At 39.6% G+C, this 9206-nt stretch overlaps 1 non-coding gene across 1 annotated transcript; it reads right to left on the bottom strand.

The window, feature by feature from the left end:
* Positions 1 to 4974: 4974 nt before the first annotated feature.
* On the bottom strand, positions 4975 to 5078 carry LOC148571027 (small nucleolar RNA R71). Its single transcript, XR_015880435.1, has one exon. It is a non-coding gene; the product is annotated as a small nucleolar RNA R71 (small nucleolar RNA).
* Positions 5079 to 9206: the final 4128 nt, after the last annotated feature.

The raw sequence follows: 9206 nt of genomic DNA, 5'->3' as shown, positions 1-9206 counted from the left end.
AAGCCCTAGAGGTTAGCTTTCCGACGCCATTAAGAGCGCATCAATTGGACCTATGTAGCTCTAGAAATGCTCGTTTGAATGCATGAAGGTCAGGATTTGACAGCATCTGTTATCCTTTCTTTGTCTCTGAATCAGACTTTGCTAAAACTTGCCATTTTCACCCAAAAATCACCTAAAATCATAAGAAAATATAAAAACTTAAATTAGCTTACAAAATGTGATTTTTGCACTAAAACCTACTAAAACATAATAAAATTTAACAAAATATAACTAAAGACACTAAGAAAATAGTACCAAAAAGGATATAAAATATCCACTCATCAGAACACCAAACTTAAACTGTTGCTTGTCCTCAAGCAACCAAAAAGAAAATAGGGCAAATGGAAGAGAAAAATACAATAGGTCTCAGAGTTGTCAATGAAGCTCAGTTCCAAATATTAAATGGGGCTATTAGCTCTTTACTTCTGAACAGTTTTGGCATCTTACTTTCCTATGAAGCTTAGAAGTATTAGCATCCCTTGGAACTAGAATCCGGATGATATTATTGATTCTGTTCTTTTAGCTCTTCTTGATTCTTGAACACAGCTTCTTTTGGTGCTTTGCACCTTTTGAGCCTAGTTGTGACTCTAATCGTTTTGTTTTCTCGTATTACCACCGGATACATAAACTCCACAGACACTTGACTAGAGGAACCCTTTGGATTCGAATTTAGCTTTGCTTAAATTTCCAGACAGTGGTGCCCAGAGTTCTTAAGCGTACTCTTTAGCTTTGGGATCACGACTTTAACTGCTCAGTCTTAAACTTTTCATTTGACACCTTCATACCACAAGCATATAGTTAGGGATAGCAACTCATTTGAGCTTTTTAGGCTACTTTTTAACCCTCCTAACCATTGATGCTCAAAGCCTTAGATCTTTGCTCTTTTCTTTTTTCTTTTGAGCTTTTTATATTCTTTTTTTTTCTTTTATTTTTTTTCTTTTTGCTGCTTTTTCTTACTTCAATAATCAATATTTTTTTATTTTTCAGAGAATCAATAATACTTTTCTAAATTCACTGTTCTTCAAGAGCCAACACGCTTAACTTCAACGTCAAGTATGCACAGTTAATTCACACATTCAGAAAGTAAAGGCAAGGCCACCACATCAAAGTAATTGGAATAACTTACGATATACTCAAATCCTTGTGTATTTTACCACTTCTTTTTTAAAAAATTTTCTTTTAAGCTTGTTGTGGGATATAGAAGATATCTTAAACCTAAAAAAAATTTGAAAATTTAAACTACTAGACTAAAAGTCAAAGGAAACATTAATATTGATCATGTAAAAGCTAGAATAGAAAATAGAAAATAGAATGAAATACTGAAAAATAGAAAGAAAAGGGGAATGAAACTCAACCATATCAGTGCTTATGGTTGCCCAGGCTATGCTCTACTGTGAAGATGATTCATCTCCTTTTGGTGCCATTGATGATAGTATACACCTGGAGCTCGCTCTGCAACACCAAACATAAAAAGTTTGCTTCTCTCCAAGCAAAGAAAACTTGGTCCTTGCTATTCCCTTATGGGCTTTGAACACCCAAGCTTTCTTCCCATTTCTGGCATTGGATGCCAGTAAGGGGAACCCTCCAGGGTGTTCTGTTTCTCTCCTACATGTTCCTATTTCAGCTCCAAGTGCTACATATGATCACAAATGTTAAAAAGCAAGGGAAATGATGCCAAGGCATCTTAGGCTAGTTTCACTAGCATTTTTTTGATAGTTTTAGATGTTTTATGCATTTTCTTGAGCTTAAAGTAACCAAGAATGGTTAAAAGAAGAACAAAGCAATGAACCATCCAAACAGTATGATTTTGATGCAAATTCCATGAGTTTTTAGTTATATTACTTGAATGCTATGAATGGAAGATTTCTCATGAAATTTTGCAAGACTTTGATGCAATTGTTTGGATGATTTCAGGGAAGAAGAGGCTAGGCAAGGAAGCAACAAAGTCAATAAAGGAAGCTTGAATATCACATGTGGAGTTTAAGTTCCAGTTTAAGCCTAAACTGGAGCTTAAACGCCAGAATCATGAAGGCTAAGAAATGCTGAAACTGAAGTTTAACCTCCAGTTTAACCTTAAACTGGAGGTTAAATGCCAGAATGAAAGTCTCACCAAAGAAGCATTCCACGTTTAACCTCCAGTTTAACCTTAAACTGGAGGTTAAACGCCAGAATGAGAATGCCAATCAGGAAGCATTTCCACGTTTAACCTCCAGTTTAACCTTAAACTGGAGGTTAAACGCCAGAAATGGGAAGTGCACCAGGGAGCCATTTCCACGTTTAAGCTCCAGTTTGACCTTAAACTGGAGCTTAAACGTGTTCGACCAAGTTTTCTCCTCCAGGGTTGCTTTCTCCATTTCCACGTTTAAGCTCCAGTTTAACCTTAAACTGGAGCTTAAACGTGTTCGACACCTCCAGGGCTACCTTTCTCAGCGTCCACGTTTAAGCTCCAGTTTAACCTTAAACTGGAGCTTAAACGTGTTCGACCTCCAAGATGCCTTCTTCCATTTCCACGTTTAAGCTCCAGTTTAACCTTAAACTGGAGCTTAAACGTGTTCGACCTCCAGGGCTGCCTTTTCTATCTCCACGTTTAAGCTTCAGTTTAACCTTAAACTGAAGCTTAAACGTGTTCGACTAAGTTACCCTCCAGGGCTGCCTTCTTCCATTTCCACGTTTAAGCTTCAGTTTAACCTTAAACTGAAGCTTAAACGTGCTTCCACAAAAGGCATCACTGGAAGTGTCTGGCGTTTAAGCTACAGTTTAAGCTTAAACTGCAACTTAAACGCCACTCTTGGAAAAGGTTTCTGGGCCAACAATATTGCGGTTTAAGTTAGTATTTGAGCACAAACATTAACTTAAACTTACTCTGGTATGAAACCCAATTGAATATCATGGTTTATGGGATTGGGCCTGAAGGATTGATGAGTCTGAAATTTCAATTTATTGAGTCATGTGTCATTATTTGATTATCACTAAGTTGGCTCAATGAATGTTACAGATTTTGGATCAACAGCCTCATCAAGATTATGGATCATAAACCCAAGGCAAAAGGAAAGCAGGGAGAGGCCTCAAAGCCCAAGAAACACAACAGAAGCTCAATATAGAAAGTGTATAAATAGGATAGAATTTAAGTTAGGAGGACCTTTACTTTTTCATTTGGCTAGTTTTCATATCTTTGTAATTGAATTCAGAGCTATGACTCACTAAACCCCCTTTCATTGGGTTAGGGAGCTCTATTGTAATTCAATGAATCAATAATAGTTTATCTTCTTCTTCAATCTTTTCTCTTGAATTTTGTTAGAAAGCTTCTCGATCTAATTCCATTGGGTAGTTGTCTTGGGAAAGAAACTACCCATAATTGGAATCCTTCGGAACCTTGGGAAAGGAATGGAGGATTCATGCTAGAGAAGCTTTCTCACAGTGAATTGGATTGGGGTTTGGATGGATATTGTGACATGTAATCCTACCAAATTGTGGTTCATGAAACTGTGTGGTATAATCAGTGATCGAGCATCATCTCTTCTTATGAACATTTAAACCAAGGGATTGGGAATTTGTTCGTTTTTAGAGAGAATTGGTGAGCCAAGGGATTGGGATCCAATCATATAAGATTGCCAAGCAAAATTCAATGAACGCATTGGTTGAGGAAGAGATAAACATGTTTTGATTCGGAGATCTCAATATCTCCTATAACCCAATGAATTCCCCATTTCTGATTTCCACTTTCTCTTTACATTCTGCAATTAAATTCATGCAATCACCCCCATTCCCTTTAATTTCAGCAATTTAGCTTCTGCTCTTTACTTCATGCAATTTAAGATTCCGCCATTTAAATTTCTTGTCATTTACGTTTCCCGCCAATTTTACATTCCGCAATTCTCATCTAAATCTTGATTCCGCTCAACTAGAACACACTTCTAATCTAAATTGCTCACTCAACCAATCCTTGTGGGATTCGACCTCACTCTATTGTGAGTTTTTACTTGACGATAACCGGTGCACTTGCCGGAAGGAATTTTGCCGATCGTGCAATTTCCTAAATCGTAGCATAACTAGTTTATGCGCATCAAGTTTATGGCGCCGTTGCCGGGGATTGGTTTTCGATTGACAATTCTCAAATTGGAAGTTAACTAGATTGAGCATTTTTTTTTGTTTTGATTAATTCAGTACAAGTTACTTGTTGAATTTTAATTTCTGCACTCTGTTACATGCTTTCTTTCTTTATGCCTTTAAATTCAAGCAACTAACTCACTGACTCACTAACTGTTTGAATTAATTCCTCAACTGCTCTAACCATACTCTTCCATTAACCAAGAGTATTTCACTTGTTTGTTGCCTGTGCTGTGTTCTTGTATGACAGGTAGGAGAGGAGAGACATCAACTCCTCCATATACCGAACTAGAGAGGACCCTTCATAGACTGAGAAGGGAAGCAAGAGGGAAGAGAGTACTGGGAGAAGAGGAATCTGAAGGAGAATCTGAGGACAATTTTGAGGAAGCTTTAGATCTCAACATGGATAGAGAAGTTCACAACCATGAGAGAGCTGATGGAAACAATGCCATTCCTGAGAGGAGGGTTATTAGTTCATACATAAACCCAACCTCTGGGAATTGTGGTAGCAGCATCCAGAAACCACCCATTCAGGCCAACAATTTTGAGCTCAAACCACAGCTAATATCACTTGTGGAGAATCATTGTTCATTTGGTGGAAGTGCTAATGAAGACCCAAACCAACATCTCACAAAATTTCTGAGAATTTGTGACACTGTGAAGTCCAATGGAGTCCAGGAAGATGCATATAAACTGCTTTTGTTCCCATTTTCACTTAGGGACAAGGCAGCTAAGTGGCTGGAATCATTCCCAAGGGGGAGCCTAACAACCTGGGATGAGGTGGAAAGCAAGTTTCTGGCACGTTTCTACCCCCCACAAAAGGTCAATAGGCTTCGATCTGAGGTTCAGACGTTTAGACAACAAGATGGTGAAACTCTCTACGAGGCATGGGAGAGATTCAAAGATTTGACAAGGAAATGCCCACCAGACATGTTCCATGACTGGGTGCAATTGCATATTTTCTATGATGGACTGTCTTATGAATCAAGGAAGGCTGTAGACCATTCATCAGGAGGTTCATTGAACAGGAAAAAGACTGTGGAAGAAGCCATTGAAGTGATTGAGACAGTGGCTGAGAACGAGTACTACTATGCATCAGAGAGACACAACACTAAGGGAGTCATGGAGCTGAACCATGTTGATACAATTCTAGCCCAAAACAAGGTGTTTACCAAGCAACTAGCAGAGCTCACCAGGAAATTAGAAACAAAACAAGTGGCTGCAATACACACACAAGAGCAAGAGGAAGAAAGCACTGAAGGAGGTGATTGGGAAGAGGCCAATTATGTAGGAAATCAACAAAGGCAACCATATGATCCACATTCCAACACTTACAACCCAGGCTGGAAAAACCACCCAAACTTTGGGTGGGGAAACCAGCAAAACCAACATAACAAGTCCACATACCAAAACTCCAACCAAAGATCATACCAAGCCACACAAAACACTTACTCTCAACCACCATATCATGGCCAAAATAATCAACCTACCCAACCTAACCCGAACCAACAATTTCAAGATCAATTAAACAGGATAGAAGGAGTGCTGGCACACATGGGTCAGGACATAATTGAATTGAAAAGCTTCAGGGATGATGTGAGAACTACCTTAAGAAACCATGGTGAAAAACTCAAGAGGATGGAGTCTCAAGTAGGAGAGCTATCTCAACAGGCCCCCAAATCAACTGCAGTGTTCCCTAGTGACACAGAAAAGAATCCTAAAGGGGAACAAAAGGGAGTGAGATGGGAAGAATGCAAAGCCATCACCATATTGAAAGAAGTCTCAGAAGAAGAAGGAATCAGATCCTCAGAACAGGAGCCAGAAATCTTGAAGGAAGGTGTGGAGGAAGCTAAGCAGGAAAGTGAAACTGAGCAAGCCAAGGAACTGCAAAAAGGCACGATGGAAACATACCAACCAAAAGCACCATTTCCTCAGAGGTTAGGAGAAGGTGAAAAAGGGAAAACCTATTCAAGGTTTTTAGAGACATTTAAGTCTCTCCATATCAATATTCCCTTTCTTCAGATTCTCCATCAAATGCCTACACACATCAAGTATTTAAAGGAATTGTTGAGCAAGAAAAGAGTTTTGAAGGGAGGACAAACGGTAACAATGAACAAAGAATGCAGTGCCCTCATCAAGAAGGACACAGTCTCTAAGAAAACAGACCCAGGAAGTTTTCATATTCCTTGCATCATAGGAGAAACAAAAATTGACAGAGGATTCTGTGATCTAGGAGCTAGCATAAATGTGATGCCTCTAACTCTTATGAAGAGGCTACAACTGAATGAGGTGAGATCCACTGATGTAATCATACAACTGGCTGACAAAACTCAGAAGCAAGCTGAAGGGGTGGTTGAGAATGTGCTGGTGAAAGTGGGAGATTATTACTTCCCCACAGACTTTGTCATTTTGGACATGGAGGAAAGCTACCTACACCCTATCATTCTGGGAAGACCTTTTCTAGCCACTACTAGAGCGCTCATAGATGTAGAACAAGGAGAGCTAATTCTGAGAATACATGATGAACAGCTCATTTTCAAAGTTTTCAAACCTGCATCTGAGCCTGAACCAGAACCTGAAAAGCCTAAGGATGATAGTAGTCATCTGTGTTTGGAGGAAAGTAATCCAGCAGCTGAAACTCTAAAACAGTCTTTTGAAGGCAAACAGGAGTTGCAAGAGTTAAAGCCACAAGAATCAATGGAAACAGATCAGAAGGATCCTCCTAGCATAAGGGTCAATGAAGAAATCCTCAAGAGAAAGGGAAGAATGATAGGGAAATTGCCAAGAGGGTGGAGAAACAAGAAAATTCCCACTGAAGGTTTTTCTCCGGGAGATAAAGTGATATCAAGTCATTATCTGCCAATCCCACCTGGCCTCAAAACCATTCCTTCCCAGCTCCCTCAAGTGTTCACAATCAGGAAAGTTCTTTCTATGGAACATTTAGAGGTCATGAAGGAATCAAGTGGAGACGTTTGCATAGTGAGAGGAGAAGACGTCAAGCACTACAATCCACCCTAACAAGGGACAACCGTCAAGCTAGTGACGTTAAAGAAGCGCTTCATGGGAGGCAACCCATGTTTTTAATATCCTTACTCTTTTTTGTGTTGTTTTGCATCTAATAAAGCATGGTTTCTTATGCATGAACTTGAATCCTCAGGACAACTGCTGAAAGAGTGCACTAAACATTGCATATAAAATACAATTTGTCTCTAAGTTTGGTGTGCCTAAGGGCACCCCAAACTTTATTCAAAATGCATTCAATTTTTCATGCAAAGAGCACAACCAAACATTAAGTTTGGTGTTCCTCTTTGAACACGGTTCATGAAAAGCAAGAAGTTCCTCTGGATTTCGAAATTCATGACAAGTAGACCATTCGCATGTTTTAATACTTTGGTTTCAATTACTTAGGGTAGTAACTTTGTTTAGAATCAAAGAGCCAAAGTGACTATGATTTATTAGAATTATGCACATTCATTAAGGACAACCAATATGGATTTCATGTCATCAGGAGACTTTACCAAACACTAAGTTTGGTGTCCAATAATAAGTGTGCATACATACAAAAGTCACGGCTATAAGCTCATGGAGTCAATCATTGATTTACATGTGCAAGTACTATTCATCATTCACATGGACCGAAAAATGATAGCAAACTTGTTTGTTTGTGCAGGTACAAAAGAAAAGACAAAAATGGAGGAAAAAGACAAAGGGAGGTACGGTGCTTGGTCAAAAAGAAAGTTCACAAGTCTTTGAAGCTAACACATGGGAAAAGGAAGTTCTGCAAGAAAAGATTGCTACATGTACAACCTAATGCACCCAGAATACTTCCAAGAAAATGAAAAGCAATTCGTCCTTCTCCCTAATTCATATATTTACCATCAAGCCACCCTTCACAAACCACCCTAGCCGTCCATTTTTCACTTAAGGGCCCTATAAAGAACCACTTGGGGAACGAGTTCAACACCACCAAATCTCCTTCATGCACATTTTCTTCATCATAGCATAAACTATCTCTTGCCGAAAACAACCTCCCCACATTTCCAACAACACTTCTTGCTTCACCTTGTCAACTTTAGCTTGTCACTTACCCCAAAACTAAAGAACCAATGGCAGCTTCATCTAGCCACAAAAGAAGAAAAGACAAGCAACCAATGGAGGAGAACAGGGAATTCGATGCAAGGAGATACAAATCAGTTTTCCATGAGATTCAAGCCGAATGGATGAGACCTAAAAGGGTACTAGCTGAGGTTCCCTTTGACCTTGAAAAGGATGAGTTCCCAGGTGTTTGGGAGAAGATCAAAAAGAGGAAGTGGGAGCTCCTGACTAAGCCAATCACTAAAATCAACATCAACTTGGTGAAGGAGTTCTATGCAAATGCAGTGAGGGAAGACTCAACCAAGAAACCCACATACAAAAGCTATGTGAGAGGGGTGGAAGTTGACTTCAGCCCCAAGGCAATCATGAAAACTCTTGGCCTGAAAAACATACATTTCAGCCAAGCAAGTTATGAGGAAAGGATGATAGGAGAACCTGACTACACGACTATTGCTGAAGATCTTTGTGCCATCAGAGCTGAATGGGTGAGAAAAACAAGAGGGGCTCCAAGAGTCTTGAGAAGGGGAGACCTAACACCTGAAGCTAAAGGGTGGTATGCAATAGTTAGGAGATCCATCCTACCCACTGCAAACTCTTCAGAAATAGTCCCTAAAAGAGCCATCTTGCTTCATTGCATTATGGTGGGAGGGGAGATCAAAGTTCATAAACTCATTGCTGAACAGATACAAGAGTTTAGTGAGAAAAGTGACCCTGAATCCTGGCTTCACTTCCCTAGCACCATCATTAGACTATGCATCGATGCCCAAGTACCACTTGAAGATGAAAGACCTAATTGGATATATCCTGGATTGGCCATAACTGCGTACAGAATGACTCTTGGCCCAACTGCTCCAAGACACACAAGAAGAAGAAATGAAGAAGGGCAACAAGCGGAAGCAGAGCAAGAAGCAGAACAAGAAGGACAGGAAGGAGAAGACAGAGAAGAAGAGCAAGAAGAGCAAGCA

The sequence above is a fragment of the Arachis ipaensis genome, chromosome B3, assembly GCF_059453495.1.
Source record: "Arachis ipaensis isolate K30076 ecotype BB chromosome B3, ASM5945349v1, whole genome shotgun sequence".
Lineage (NCBI taxonomy): Eukaryota > Viridiplantae > Streptophyta > Magnoliopsida > Fabales > Fabaceae > Arachis > Arachis ipaensis.
This window is presented reverse-complemented; position numbering and strand designations above follow the sequence as displayed.